Below are 14,283 nucleotides of genomic sequence, written 5' to 3'. Positions count from 1 at the left end.
AATAGTTTCATTTAAGTCTTTTCAGCTATGATACATGAAACCTTTATAAAAACTATGAACTTATGTTTGTCTTGATCACTTTCTTGTTCAAGTGAGGTGGTTTTTTAAAGGCAGTTTTGTAAGTGGCAGATTATCTTTTGATTTAGTGTTTGTTGACAGGACTAAGATGGACTCTAATTTACATGAAAACTAAAATTTCCCCATAATTTATACTCAGATAATATATTTTATTTTAGTTAAAATACATAAGATAATGTATTTTATTTTAAGTAATTCCTAAAAGCTTCACGTTTCTATTGCTACAGTTTGAGTTGAATTCCCTAAAAAACTTACAGTTAGAGAAGTAAAATACAGCTAAAACAGCATATAATTTTTCTTAAATGAAGCCCTTCATTGTATTACTTCACCAAGTGATTAGTTCATTTTTGGATATTGTGTATATTAGCCTCAAGAATGTTTCAACACCTGTTGACAGTGCTACCACTTTCTTCCTCTACTGGCTGGCCATTTATGGCTCTAAAGCAGAAACCTATGAACAAGTGAATAAAGATTTTGAGAAGTGCTAATTAGTGGTAAATGTTAGAAAAACATGCAGCTTTATATATAATTAAATTTTAAAAAATTCACCAAGTCAAATAGCCAGTTGTGTTTTGTTTGCATGGTTTTTATTATCAGCAAAATTATGAAGTTGCCATCTGAGCTGTAGCTAAACTTCATGTAATAAGGCTTATGTTAATTATCTAAAAATTTTGTGAGTTAACCTATGGGAATTATAACTTATCTAGAGAAGTTTCAATCACACAGAATAGTAAGGACAAATATTGCAAATGAAGAATATGATACATTTTGAGGGAATGACCTCTTTTTGCAGTAAGGATAATGAAATTATTGACACAGTTTAGTAATTTATGGAAATGTAATTTTATTTTATAAGGAATGTGAAATCATTGACAATACAAGAAGTGCTTTTTACACTATTTACAATAGCCAAGACATGGAAACAACCTAAATGTCCATCAACAGATGACTGGATAAAGAAGTTGTAGTATATGTATACAATGGAATACTACTCAGCCATAAAAAGAATAAAATAATGGCATTTGCAGCAACATGGATGGAGCTGGAGATTGTCATTCTAAGTGAAGTAGGCCAGAAAGACAAAGAAAAATACCGTGTATCACTCATATGTGGAATCAAAAAAAAAAAAGACAAACTTATTTACAAAACAGAGACAGACTCACAGACATAGAAAACAAACTTATGGTTACTGGGGGGTAAGGGCGTGGGAAGAGATAAATTGGGAGCTCGAGATTTGCAGATACTAATATATGTATATAAAATAGATAAATAGTAAGTTCATACTGTATAGCACAATATCTATACAGTAGATATATATTCAATATCTTACAGTAACTTATAGTCAGTGTAAACTGACTATACTTCAATAAAAATATATATACAAATAAAAATGAATAAAAAGTAAGGGCTTTTAAAAATATTATTCATATTATTGAAGTATAATTGATTTACAATGTTGTGATAGTTTCAAGTGTACAGCAAAGTGACTTAGTTATACATATATATATTTTCCATTATAAGTTATTACAAGATATTGAATATAGTTCTCTATGCTGTATAGCAGGACCTTGTTATTTATCTATTTTATATATAATAGTGCATATCTGATAATCCCAAGCTCCTAATTCCTTCCCCACCCCCACTATCCCCTTGGTAACCATAAGTTTGTTTTCTATGTCCATGAGTCTATTTCTGTCTTATTAGTAAGTTCATTTACATCACTTAAATTTTTTTAATTTAATTTTTTAATTTTTAAAATTTTACTTTTTTATTGACGTTCAGTTGATTTACAATGTTGTGTTTTAGGTATACAGCAAAATGATTCATTTATACATAGATATTTATATACATATATAAATCTATTCTTTTTCAGATTCTTTTCCATTATAGGTTCTTACAAGGCATTGAATATAGTTCCCTGTGTTATACAGTAGGCCCTTGTTTGTTATCTATTTTATATATAGTAGTGTTGTATATGTTAATCCCAGACTTCTAATTTATCCCTCTCCCACTTTCCCTATAAGTTTGTTTTCTGTGTCTGCAAGTCTGTTTCTTTTGTAAATAAATTCATTTGCATCTTTTTTTAGATTTCATATATAAGTGGTATCATATTGTACTTGTCTTTCTCTGACTTACTTCACTTAGTATGATAATCTCTCCGTCCACCCATTTTGCTGCAGATGGCATCATTTAATTCTTTCCTATGGCTGACTAGTATTCCACTGTGTGTGTGTGTGTGTGTGTGTGTGTGTGTGTGTGTGTGACAACTTCTTTATCCAATCATCTGTCGATGGACATTTAGATTGCTTCCATGTCTTGGCTACTGTCAATGGCACTGCTATGAACATTAGTGTGTATGTATTTTTTCGAATTAGAGATTTTGCAAGAAGTGCTTTTTTAAATGCCATCTGTTTATATTTGGTTTTACCTGAAGTACTGTTTGTTTAGTAGAAGAGAGTAGTAGTTTGGAGAGGGTGACAAAAAATTAGAATCCTGGTAAATTATCTCTTTCAGATTTTAAAGAGGTTGTACATGCTTTTTTTGTTTTTGCTTTTGGTTTTCTTTATTACTTAAGGCAGTTCTCTTAAGGGGAAACTCACTTTAAGTTGTGATATGACAAAGTTTGGTGTTTTAAAATTAGAAACTGTCATTTGCTTTATTTCTAGACTTTCTTGGGAGGCTGTAGAGGCAGCACCTTTTAGCCTTCTGGGTATCTCTAGTGTAGATAGTGGTTTACACTTCTGATTATTTCTAACAGCAGGTATTGAATTACAGTCATCCCTTGGTATGTGGGGTATGGAGGGATTGGATTAATGTGCATGAATTAATGTGCAGTGTCATTGAAACTACTACCTTAACAGCCTTTCTGAACATTAAGGGAAGAAGTGTATCTTATATTTTATTGCATACCCTGCTTAGACCTGCAGTTGAAACTGAGGACAGAATGCATTCAGTGAGTATTATGCACCGAAAATACTGCTTGGAATTGAAACTATCCGTTCAAGCTGCCTATTTTCCTTCTTTTCTCTGCTTTTGATATCTTCCCCCCAATGAAATCAGGAAAACAACAGTTAGCTTGGCACCAACATAGTCACTGTACAGGTCAGGATATGATTTCTATCACTTTAAAGCTTTGGTGCTTATAGATAAAGTATCTAAATTGATTAGTGCTTTTCTTACTTGACAAAACAGCTTAACAAAAATTCTGTTAATGTTTTATAAGGTCTTCTATTTGTATGCCCACTCTAGACTAGATGGCAGGCTTCTTTCATACATACCATGTTACATTCTTAGTTAAAACTCCTGTCTTGCTGTTAAAGCTTGCTCGTGTTTTTTCTTTAAAATATAATGAGAAAGGGAAAATAATTGATAACAAAAGATATTCCCAAGGATCAGGGCTATTAATATTGTTAATAAAATAAATTTCTTTTTTTCTAAATTCTGTTGAGGTTTTAGTCATAATAGTGTGCAAATAAATGAAGTAAACCACTTCTACCCAGCTGATTTAAATTTAAATTTAAAGAGATTTAAAACTCAATTCTCCAAGACCAAGGACTATTCCCCTTTATAAACACTATGATACCATTAGAATTCTGCAATAAAATGAACCTTCTTTTCCCCCCAACATAAACTTGAAGGTTGTTTGAAGATAAAATATTCCCCTCAAGATTTGGAGCAGTGTTCCTAAATTGAACATAGCCTACCCAACACAGTAGAAGGGTTTTTTCCTATGTCTAAAAAAAAAATAGAGAAAGTAAATTTTCAGATATTTCTGGAGGATCATTTATACTCTAATCCTGGTATAGTTTTAGAAATGCCTACTTGCACTGTCTAGTGTTGTATAGCTACATGTGGATATTTAAATTAAAATTAATTAATATTTTAAAGTCAATTCCTTAGTCACACTAACCGTATTACAAGTACTCAATAGCCACATTTGGCTCTGGGCTAAGTATTGGACAGTGCAGATACTGAACATTTCCTTTATTGCATAGTTTCATTGCACAGCTCTTGATAGAGTTGTCCCTTGATATCAGTGGAGGATTGATTCCAGGATCTGCCATGGATACCAAAACCTGTGGATGCTCAGACCCCTTACATAAAGTGGCTTCCTACAGTCAGTTCACTGTTATCTGTGAACTGTAGAACCCACATCCCACAGATATTGATGCTGTATCCCATTAGTAGGGATAGTAGTAATAGGTCACATTTTCACCGGTTTTCCAGGTTTATAGTTTCCTATTATTTACAAGTATTCTTCTTCAAAAAAAGTATTGCTTATCAAAGCTTGTGATTTTTTTCCTACTGAATAATTTCCCTCAGTAGTAGTAGTAGTAGTACTAGTAGTAGTAGTAGTAGTAGTAGTAATAAGGATTTGAAATAGCTAGTTGATGCTAGAAGCGTGTTTTAGAGTTTTATAACGTTTTTATTAAACCATAAAAACATATGCCAAAATATGCATAGTTGTGATTTTCTAAGAAGGGAATGATAAAGGCATGTCTACAAGATTGCAACATTAAAACAGCCTACAGGTAACATATGGTTTGTGAGATTACTTTTCACATGTAAATTTTTAAAATAATTTTTAAATTATGCTCTTAAAACAGCATAGAGCACAGAGAAAACATTAAACTGATATATAAATGAATGATTAAATATTTTAGTGACTTTTACTTCAAGTGAATTTTAGGATTAATTAGCATAGATTTCCATGTTCAATTTGGGTGAGGTGAGAAACAGTCAGTATAGATTTGCTATTCATTTATTCCTTTGAATATTTTCAATAAGCTATACTCGCTTTGTATATATTAAAACTTATGTAGGGTTGTAAAGTGAAGGTTTAAGACTTGAATATGCTGAAATTGATTACATAAGGAAAGACTTTTTCCCTTTGGGGACAGAGGAAGAAGAAAAATAGAGACAGTTACATTCTAATTACTGGAAACATAGTCATATAACTGTATATCATGACTTAAGATTCTTTTCCCACACTTTAACATTGGTAGATGTTTTCTGAGGGTAGGTGTAGTTAAGATTTTCTCTGTACATATTTGCTAAAATGGTGTCTTGTAGGGGAAAAATACATAGTTGAATTACATTTACACAAAATGTAATATTACTTTTTATATGTATAATTTGAATATATTCCTCGTTTCAAGATGATTTTAAAGAATTATCTTTTCCTTGTAAAAGCCACTTCGGATTTTTATGAGAAGCCCTAAGATTTGTCTGGCTTTAACCTCTAGCGTCATTTTAATTTCATGTATTTTTTTCCTCATGCATTTGCAAATATCCAGGAAATTATGTGTAAAAACTGCTACCATGATGAAAGAATGCCTTTACTAGGTTTTTATACTATAAGGTTTAGGACTGTAAATAAAGTATGCATTTTAAACTATTGGTTTGGTCTTAAATATCTTGCTTTTTTCCCTCAAAAAAAAATAAAATGGAACATTTATCTTTTTATTCAGTTATGAACAGTGTTTGAATGTAACTTTTTAAATATTGAATACCTATTTAAATTGGACAGTTTTATAGAAATTATAATTGCTGCTTTCACAAGACTTTTTGTATTGACACTTTACCGTCACAAGATTTTTTTTTTTTTTTTATTTGTATTGATTGAAGTTGAGAGCATAATGCTGGGACGGAGTTCCTTGAAGGCAGGTCTTTGGATACAGGGAGTAATGTATTCCATCTATGTAGCCTTCTTCTAACCTGATTTAATCTGGTGGGAGCATGGGTAGTTTAGAAAAAGTAAGTTTCCAGTCATCTTCTCTGATCCCTCCATGTATCATTTAAAACTAACACATTCTCCTCCGTAGAAATCTTTCCTCTTTTGCTTTTAATCGGTGTATTTTTCATTTCTCTATTCCTTGGGCTTATATCAGAGCACTGTGCAATGTCCCTCTCTTGCTTCCCATGAGCCTTATGTATAGGTATCTCCCCAAATTCTGCTGAATAGTCTGTCCTTTCTGTGTATTCATTCCCTTGGTGAACTCATCCACTCTCTTGTCTTGAATCGTACTTTTTTCTATGACTGATTTTTAAATCTTGGACTATTCTAAATCCCAAATTTTACCTGTTGTTGGGAAGCATCTCTGTTTGAATAGCCGGTTGTAACACTGGGCTTACTTACTCTCCAAAATAAAAATCACTCCATGGTACCGCCTCAGATTTCTTTCATTGTGTCCCTGGTAATCTTTCATTCCCTGCTATCCTTCTCTAATCCTTAATTTAGCATGTTTGTTGTTTCTCCATGTAAGATGATTCTTGAGTTTCCCATTCTCTTTGCAGTCCTCATCTTCATTATCCAGATTGTCATTGTACCACACCTGTAACTTAGCACACCCACTCTCACACCACCCACTGCCTTGCTTTTTTTTTTTTTTTTTTTGAGCTTCCCATACTGTCTCTGCAGTGACTTTCTATAATGCATTCAGAGTTGTTACGGCATATTTTCCTTAAACAGATAGAAGTCATAAGCATTTCTATTTATATGTCCCTCTGAGTGGCTATAGTGCTAGGTGCAGTAGGAAATCAGTAAGTAATTTTTCACTTATTCATTCAGCAGCTATCTCCTGAGTAGTTATTGGGTTCCAGCTATTATACTAGTGCTCCAGTGATCTTCTGTCATGGAGCTGGTGTCTGAAAATAGTCTCTGGTGGTAAGGAAAGCGTTTCTGTTAAGGGACACTTGTTATCAGACACGAATGAAGAGAGAAAGCCAGTCCTATAAAGATATGGGGAACAGTTGCTCCAGGCTGAGAGAACAGCAAGTGTCAAGGCCATTAGAAGAGGGACAAGTTTGGTATATTTATGGAATACCAGAAAGGTCATTATGACTGGAACTTAGTAGAGAGACAGTGACAGGAGATGTGGTCAGGAGACCAGGTGACAGAGGGACTGAAAGGCCATGGTAGGTATTGTGGATTTTTTTCTAAGTTATGGGAAAGCCATTGGACAGTTCTGAGTAGGAAGTGATGTGAGCTGATGTATTTGTTGTCTAGAATAGAAGTGGAGAGATTATAATAGTAGTATGGGAGGGCAATATCTTGAACTAGTGAGGTTAAAAACAGTAATGTTTTTGAATTAAGGGCAGAATGAGGAGGAATGGTTGGCAGGATGAATTGATGGGAGGCGTGAATTAAAAAAGGAACCAAGGAAAACTCAGTTCTGTGTGCTTGGACAAGTCGTGTCTCCTCTCCAACATCTATTTTTCCCTGAATGTATAATAAGAAATAACTCTTTCCCACTTCTGTGAAGGAATTGTTCTGAGGATCTGATGAAATAATCCATGAAATCTAATTATGAATCTTAAAACATTGTAAACATTGTATTAATTTTTAACAGTAAACATTTTAAAGCTTACCTTAAATCATACCTTGTTAAGAAATTTCTAAAAGCTTATATTTGACAGGAATAAGACTTCTAAGCCATACATAGTTTAGAAAATAGTTTAACTTACAACTTCCCTTGGGTTTATGGTGTATAGTTCCTTTCCAATGATATTTTCAATCTTTAATAGTTTTGTTACCATTCATAAGGGTTAGCATGTGGCAATTTCTCCTGTTTGGTAAGAAGAAAATCCATGTTCTAACCATAAGCTGAGCTACTAATCTAATCATAGAGGAAAAGGTATCTATAAACAATACCTGGCTGTCTTTTGTTTGTAATATATTTAAGACACTGTGATTGTCTTCTCAGTAAATATTTGAAAACAAGTAAAACTAACCCAAATGTCCTATGTTTATTTACTAGTATGTTATGTTAACCCTGGAGTGTTGCTGATTATAAACAAAATATAATTTACCACGTTATAATAAATAATAACCTGTAAATAAACTCCATGTGTTTTATGCTTATTTGTGTCATGCCAATTACAATTTTCCCGACAATATTAATTTAAATATGGCTTACAGTATCAAGAAAGACTAATACTCTAAACAAACTTCTTAGTTTCTGAAATGACTTACTCAAGTATGATTCAGCTGAATGCTATTTCTGTTTTCCTATTGCAGATTGCTCAATAGTGATGTCACAAGATTGACCACATTGATCACAGTAAGACCAAAATGATAATTAAGCTTTTAAGGATGTTTTGTTTTCTCTGAGAATGAGAATTAAATTAGAAAATGTTTGTAATTTTAAATTGTTATTCTTCTGTTCAACAGCCAATTGAATATTTAATTTGAGTGAATCACATCTCACACTCTTGTTAGTTATTTAAATACTTCTTTAAGTTATTTTAAAACATTTAAAATGAAAATTACCTTAATTTATAACTGAAATATATGCCTAATTATGTTAACATATTTCAGTGTGAATCATAATCAGAACATTGTCTTTATTTAGTTTTTGATTTTACTAAAATATGGCACAAAACATTTAAGGTGACTCCATATTAGGAAAAAAATTACCAAAATATAATTACTTGAGACTGTAATCACATATTAAAGAAAGACTGTGAAAACAGCCTTGAAAGAATTATTAGGCTTCTTGCTTAAATTTTTCATTGATATTTAAATGATTTTTAAGGAGTCTTCCAAATATGGAGAGTTGTTGAAAAGGATAGTTCTCTTAAGAAACTGATACTTTTCCTCTTTAATTTTATTTGAAGTGTTAATTTCTACTGTGTATAAGGAAATATTACTTAAAGAAAAACTTTATCCAAGACTTTGGTCCACATTATTAGAAAATCCTAACTAGTAAAATCTGATTTACAATAATGAGATTTTACAGCTTTTTTGAAAAATTCCTTTCAAATAGCAGAGAAAAAAATTGAGTAAATTATTTATTCAGTGAATCTGTTTCTTTAATTCTGTTTTGATTGTTCATCAAAAGCAGTAATTGTCAGAAATGCAAACCAAATATAGATAATCTTTATGTTTTAACATTTTTTCTTGGGAAACTGGTTCATTTGCTAAATTTAACATTTTTCACAGAGGCCAGAGAGAACTTTTATTATGTTTTTAAAGGCTTTATCTTCATCACTGAGTGAGTCTACAGATGTTTATGGCATGTTTATTCATTTTCCTAAGGGAGCATTTTAGCTGTCCCTGATTTGTAGCTCGTTTCTTGCTTGTTTTTTTTTTTAAATCAGAACTTTATTGCCCTAACTGAATAGTTTACAACAAAATATTAACATATTTTTGTGGTAACCTTCTGTTTAGCTCTAGTGTTTTACAATAGGAAAGTTAAAATTAACACTGGATGAGTAAGTTTTTTTTTTTTATTAAAAAATACTGACTCTCAGCATGTTTTTAGGGTAATATTGAGAGAACATTTAATTACAACTCCTCTGAATTCAAGAATTTCAGGAAGAGAGGTGGTGTTTAATATTATTGGATGTTAAATAAGTTAAAGACTGAGAAGTATTCATTTGAGAGTTTCATAAGTGACTGATAATAGAAACTCTTTGTAATAATGTCAGGGTTGTGAAGCTTTCTCTAGCCCCTTGAGTCAAGAAGAGAGGGTAGATTTTGACACTCACTCAGGCTGAGATATTGAGAGAGTAATTCAAGTGTTGACCATGGGACTGGAATAAAATGAGGCCAGAGAAGTGCTGATATATTCAGAGAAGATGGAGAGATTAAGGGACTAGTTAGAGGTAACAAGCTGGTAAAATGAATGATAACGAACTAAAACAGTAAAATGTTGTGGTTAGAGAGGGTGATATTATAGATTGTTTCAGAGCTGAATCTGTAATATTTATATATTATTTAATATATACCTTATATATTTTTTTCTTCAGAAATTTCCAGAATTCAGGAGAATTTCTGTTTTTACCCTCATGTTACATTTCACAGAAATGTCAAAATCTTCTAACTGATCTCTTTTCTTCCTGGCCATTGTCAATTCTATCCAAGCCTATGCCTCATCCTCAATTTAATTTTATTAAAACATTGCTCTTATTCTCTTGTTTCTGTACTTGAAGATGTTTATAAACATTTCTTATAAAATCAAATCTAGATTTTCAAACTTGGTATTCAAGACTCCTCTTCAGTTTGGCTCTAACATATTTCCCAGACAAATATCTTACTATTCACGAAGAACCCTATACTCTACCCAATGTGGACTGCATTCCCCACCTTGAATATACATTTTGTCACCATACTTAACACTCATGTCGTTCCCTTTTCCTAGAATATTCTTTTTCTTTTTCAGGCTTTTTATTTCTCCTGATGAAATCAAACCTCCCTTCTAATGCCCTATACACATGTAATCATCTCTCTGAGGCCTTCTCTAATCATCCTAATTGAAAGTGATTCCCTCTCCGGAGTAGTTTGGTAATGCTTAATTTCTATTATTCCTGTATGACTGATAACATATATTTCTTTGTATTTTACATATTTTAATATGTATTTTCAAATTGTACTCAGCAAATGAGTATTCAGAAAATGTTTGCTAGTAATCATAAGTTACCCTGGAAAGAGTTAAATTAATTAGTATTTTTTAGTTTTCTTATATTAAAATTGAAACAAGGATAGTAATACATGAATATCTAAAATTGAACCACAGGAAGTAGGGTGGGTAGGAAAGAGCATAGGTTTTAGAACCAGAAAGACTTCCAAGTACTGATGCTGCCGTATACTGTGTATGCGACCTTCAGCAAGTCAGCCCCTTTGTGCCTCAGTGTCTGCACCTGTAAAATGATATATGCATATATCTTAAAGATTGTTAAAAATGTTAATTACTTTTCTTCCCTCTTACTTGTTTAATTTAATGATTTGCTTCTTTATAGATATGGGATGGGGTAGGACATCAACTATACACGTCAGGGATATATCCAAATTTACCTCACTCACACATTGTGATCCTTTCATCTATAAGTTTTAATATATGGATCCTCCAAACAGCATTTATAGGTACTATAAAGAATAACTCTTAGACTTTTTTCTTTTTAAATCTCCCCAAATCCTCTATCTTGTTTGGGAGTATTTATACAGTTTTACTTACATGTAGTTTTGTTTATATGTAATTTTATTAATACAACGGCTTAAATTTTATTTTACATATTCTTTTTAAACATTTTGCTACTTATTTAGTAACCTGTTACAAAGCAACTTTTTAAATAATTGAAGTGGCTTTTTCTGTTTTATTAAAATTGCTTTTTTTCCCTTGGTAATTTTATTGTTCATGTTATTTAAATTTTATAGAGATTAATCTCTTCCAGTAGAAATATTTAACTTAAAAATTGAAATTTAGAAGGAATTACTATATAGTTTTACAATGTACACACTATTAGAAATATTGGTGTTAGGTAGTAAATTTTAAGTGTCAGTTAGGTATCTACCACAGATAAGATATAACCAAGCATGGCAATGACTGATAGTTATAACCTAACATCAATTTTCCCCCTCTACTAAATTTTTCCCAGCCTATCAATACCTGGAGTAAAAATAACACTTCCAGTCTCTCTTACAACTAAATGTGGTCTTGTAACTAAGTTTTGGCTAAAGACACATAAGCAGAAGTATTGTGCGCAAGTTGTATCCTTAAAGAAAGGGTTGCAGTGAGGGGAAACCATAAACTATGAATGGGTAAAGCAATAAGATGGAAAGTCCCTGATAACTTTAGGATATTACCCTGCCCATAGTGATCTGTCTACATTGGACTGCTTTGACTTGACAGAGATAAGCTTCTATCTTGTAAGCCACTGTGTTTTGGTCTGTTAGTCATGGCCAGAATTAATCTTGATTACATCAAGATAATTTGACCAAGTTTATGCCGTTGTTTAAATGTCTTTGATTTGTTTACATTTTATTTATTTTTCTTGAACTCTGTTATCACTTAAAATTTTTTTTTATTGATTTACAATGTTAGTTCCAGATATACAGCAAAGTGATTTGGTTATACATATACATACATACATATTTTTTCTTTTCGTATTCTTTACCATTATATGTTATTAGAAGAAATTGAATATAGTTCCCTGTGCTATACAGTATGTCCTTGTTGTCACTTTTTGATGGCTTGAATTTTAGGAGAAGAATAGAAAAGGAAATGATTCACTCACTCTGTCTAGGATTAAAACCTTTAAAGACAAGGGAGGCATCTAGGCTAGAGTTTTGAGGTATGAATTAGAAGAGAATCCAGAAAGAGGAAACAGGCGTATAGATTGGAAAGAATGTATGTTCAGGGACATGAAAATATTTTAGTCCAATATTGTTGAAGTGGAAAATATGGGAAGTAAATGAGCCTAAACGTCAGATCTTGTAGGAATTTACAAACCAAGAAGTTTAGGAAGTGCTAAGTGCCTAGTAAAATTACTTTTAATTTATCATTTTAATATGGTTTTTCCATTAAATATTTTTAAAATAAATTATTTTTATACAAGTGTTTAGGAAGAACAAAACAAAAAATAGTCTTATAATCCATGCACACTGAATATCTTTCCATTTATTCAGGTTGTCTTTAATAATTTTTTGTACCAGTGCTTTGAGGTTTTTAGTGTCTAGGTCTTTTACCTCCTTAAATTATTCCTAGGTATTTTACTCTTTTGGATGCTATTGTACATGGAATTATTTTCTTAATTTCCTTTTTAGATCGTTCACTGTTGGTATATAGAAACACAGCTGATTGTGTTTGTGTACATGTGTGTGTTGATTAGGTACTCTACTGAATTCGTTTATCAGTGCTAATAGTATTTTTTTTAATTTGGGGGATTTTTCTATCTTTTGGATCATGTTAACTGAAAATAGAGATAGCTTACTTCTTCTTTTCTAATTTGGATGTCTTTTATTTCTTTTTCTTGGTTCTGGCTTTGGCTAGAACTTTCAGTGGTGAAAGCGAGCATTCTTTTCTTCGTCCTGATTTAGGTGGAAAGCTTTTGATTTTTCACCATGTGGTATGACATTAGCTGTGGGTTTTCCAGTATGCCCTTCTCATGTTGAGAAGGTTCCCCTACATTACTAGTTTTCTGAGTTTTTTTAAATTATGAAAGATTGGTGGATTTTGTCAAATATTTTTGCTTTGTTGGTTGAGATACTCATATGATTTTCCCCGCTTTGTTCTAATGTGGTGTGTTACATTGATTGATTTTCTTATATTGAACAATCTATTCATTCTTAAAACTTATTTGCCTTCTCAAATAAGCCTTTTCTTATGTTCCCAAATTGAATAAAATATCAGTTCTTTCATTGTGCTATTGTCTAGGATGGAGAAACTTGACTTTGCTTTTGTTACTTCATTTAACTGCTGTTTATAATATATTTCCTCACATCATTTTTAATATTTTAAAAACCTCAAACCTTTCTTATAATAATGTATAATCTTATGGATCTCTTTAGTAAATGTAATCTCTAATCAGTTTCTGATTAGAGATATATAAGTTGATTTTCAGTAAAAATACTCTATTGATCAGTACATAAAAATATAGTATAATAATAATATAATATCATCATCTGAATTTTATCTTTGATAATTTTTAATGTATAAAGACTTTTTTCTACTTTGCAAAAGGCACAAGTTTATTTTATTTTGAATTATATAAGACATACTTTATCAATTAAGCCAGGCATCTCTGCATAAGCACCTGAAAGTCTTTTTTTTAAACTGGTAAAAATGTGTAACATAAAATTTATCATCTTAACCACTTCTGATAGTATAATTCAGTAGTGTTAAGTACATTCACACTGTTGTGCAACCAGGCTCCAGAGCTTTTTCATTTTGCAGAACTGAAACTCTATACACATGAAAGAACTCCCAAGACTGCCTACGTCCAGCCATTGGTAACCACCACTCTACTTGCTGTTTCTTTGAATTTGATTACTTGAAATGTCTCATATTAGTGGGATCATACAATATTTTTTGTTTTCTGACTGGCTTATCTCACTTAGTATAATGTATCAAGGTTCATCCATATTGTAGGTTGTCAGAATTTCCTTTTTTTTTTTAAAGCTGAATTATATTCCATTATATGTATATACCACATTTTCTTTATCCATTCATCCTCCAGTGGACACTTAAGTTGCTTCCAATTCTTCATTGTTGTGATAGCAACATTTTGAAATGACATTTTAATTAGATTCATTAAGCATAGATTTAAATGTAACAGTATCACAACTGTTTAAAAAGTTCAAAATTACTTTCATTTGCTAATGTTTGAAGTTCTTACAGTATCAACAAGTGCAGTAGTTTAATTTTATAATTTTTGTCCTAATTCAGAAAAAAAGATAATTGCATCCAGTTTGGTTTTTCATTT

At 31.5% G+C, this 14,283-nt stretch overlaps 1 protein-coding gene across 14 annotated transcripts in view; it reads left to right on the top strand.

The window, feature by feature from the left end:
- The window catches only part of BAZ2B (bromodomain adjacent to zinc finger domain 2B), a 297,477-nt gene that overhangs the window by 112,246 nt on the left and 170,948 nt on the right, over positions 1–14,283 (top strand). For 13 of the 14 annotated variants that reach the window (XM_031678464.2, XM_031678462.2, XM_031678451.2 and 10 more), the window contains exon 4: positions 8,099–8,141. The exons of the other annotated variant lie outside the window; for it this stretch is intronic. The gene's annotated coding sequence lies outside the window, so the exon portion shown is untranslated. The remainder of the gene's footprint in view (positions 1–8,098; positions 8,142–14,283) is intronic. 14 annotated transcript variants of the gene reach the window in all.

The sequence above is a fragment of the Vicugna pacos genome, chromosome 5, assembly GCF_048564905.1.
Source record: "Vicugna pacos chromosome 5, VicPac4, whole genome shotgun sequence".
NCBI classification, from domain to species: domain Eukaryota; kingdom Metazoa; phylum Chordata; class Mammalia; order Artiodactyla; family Camelidae; genus Vicugna; species Vicugna pacos.
This window is presented reverse-complemented; position numbering and strand designations above follow the sequence as displayed.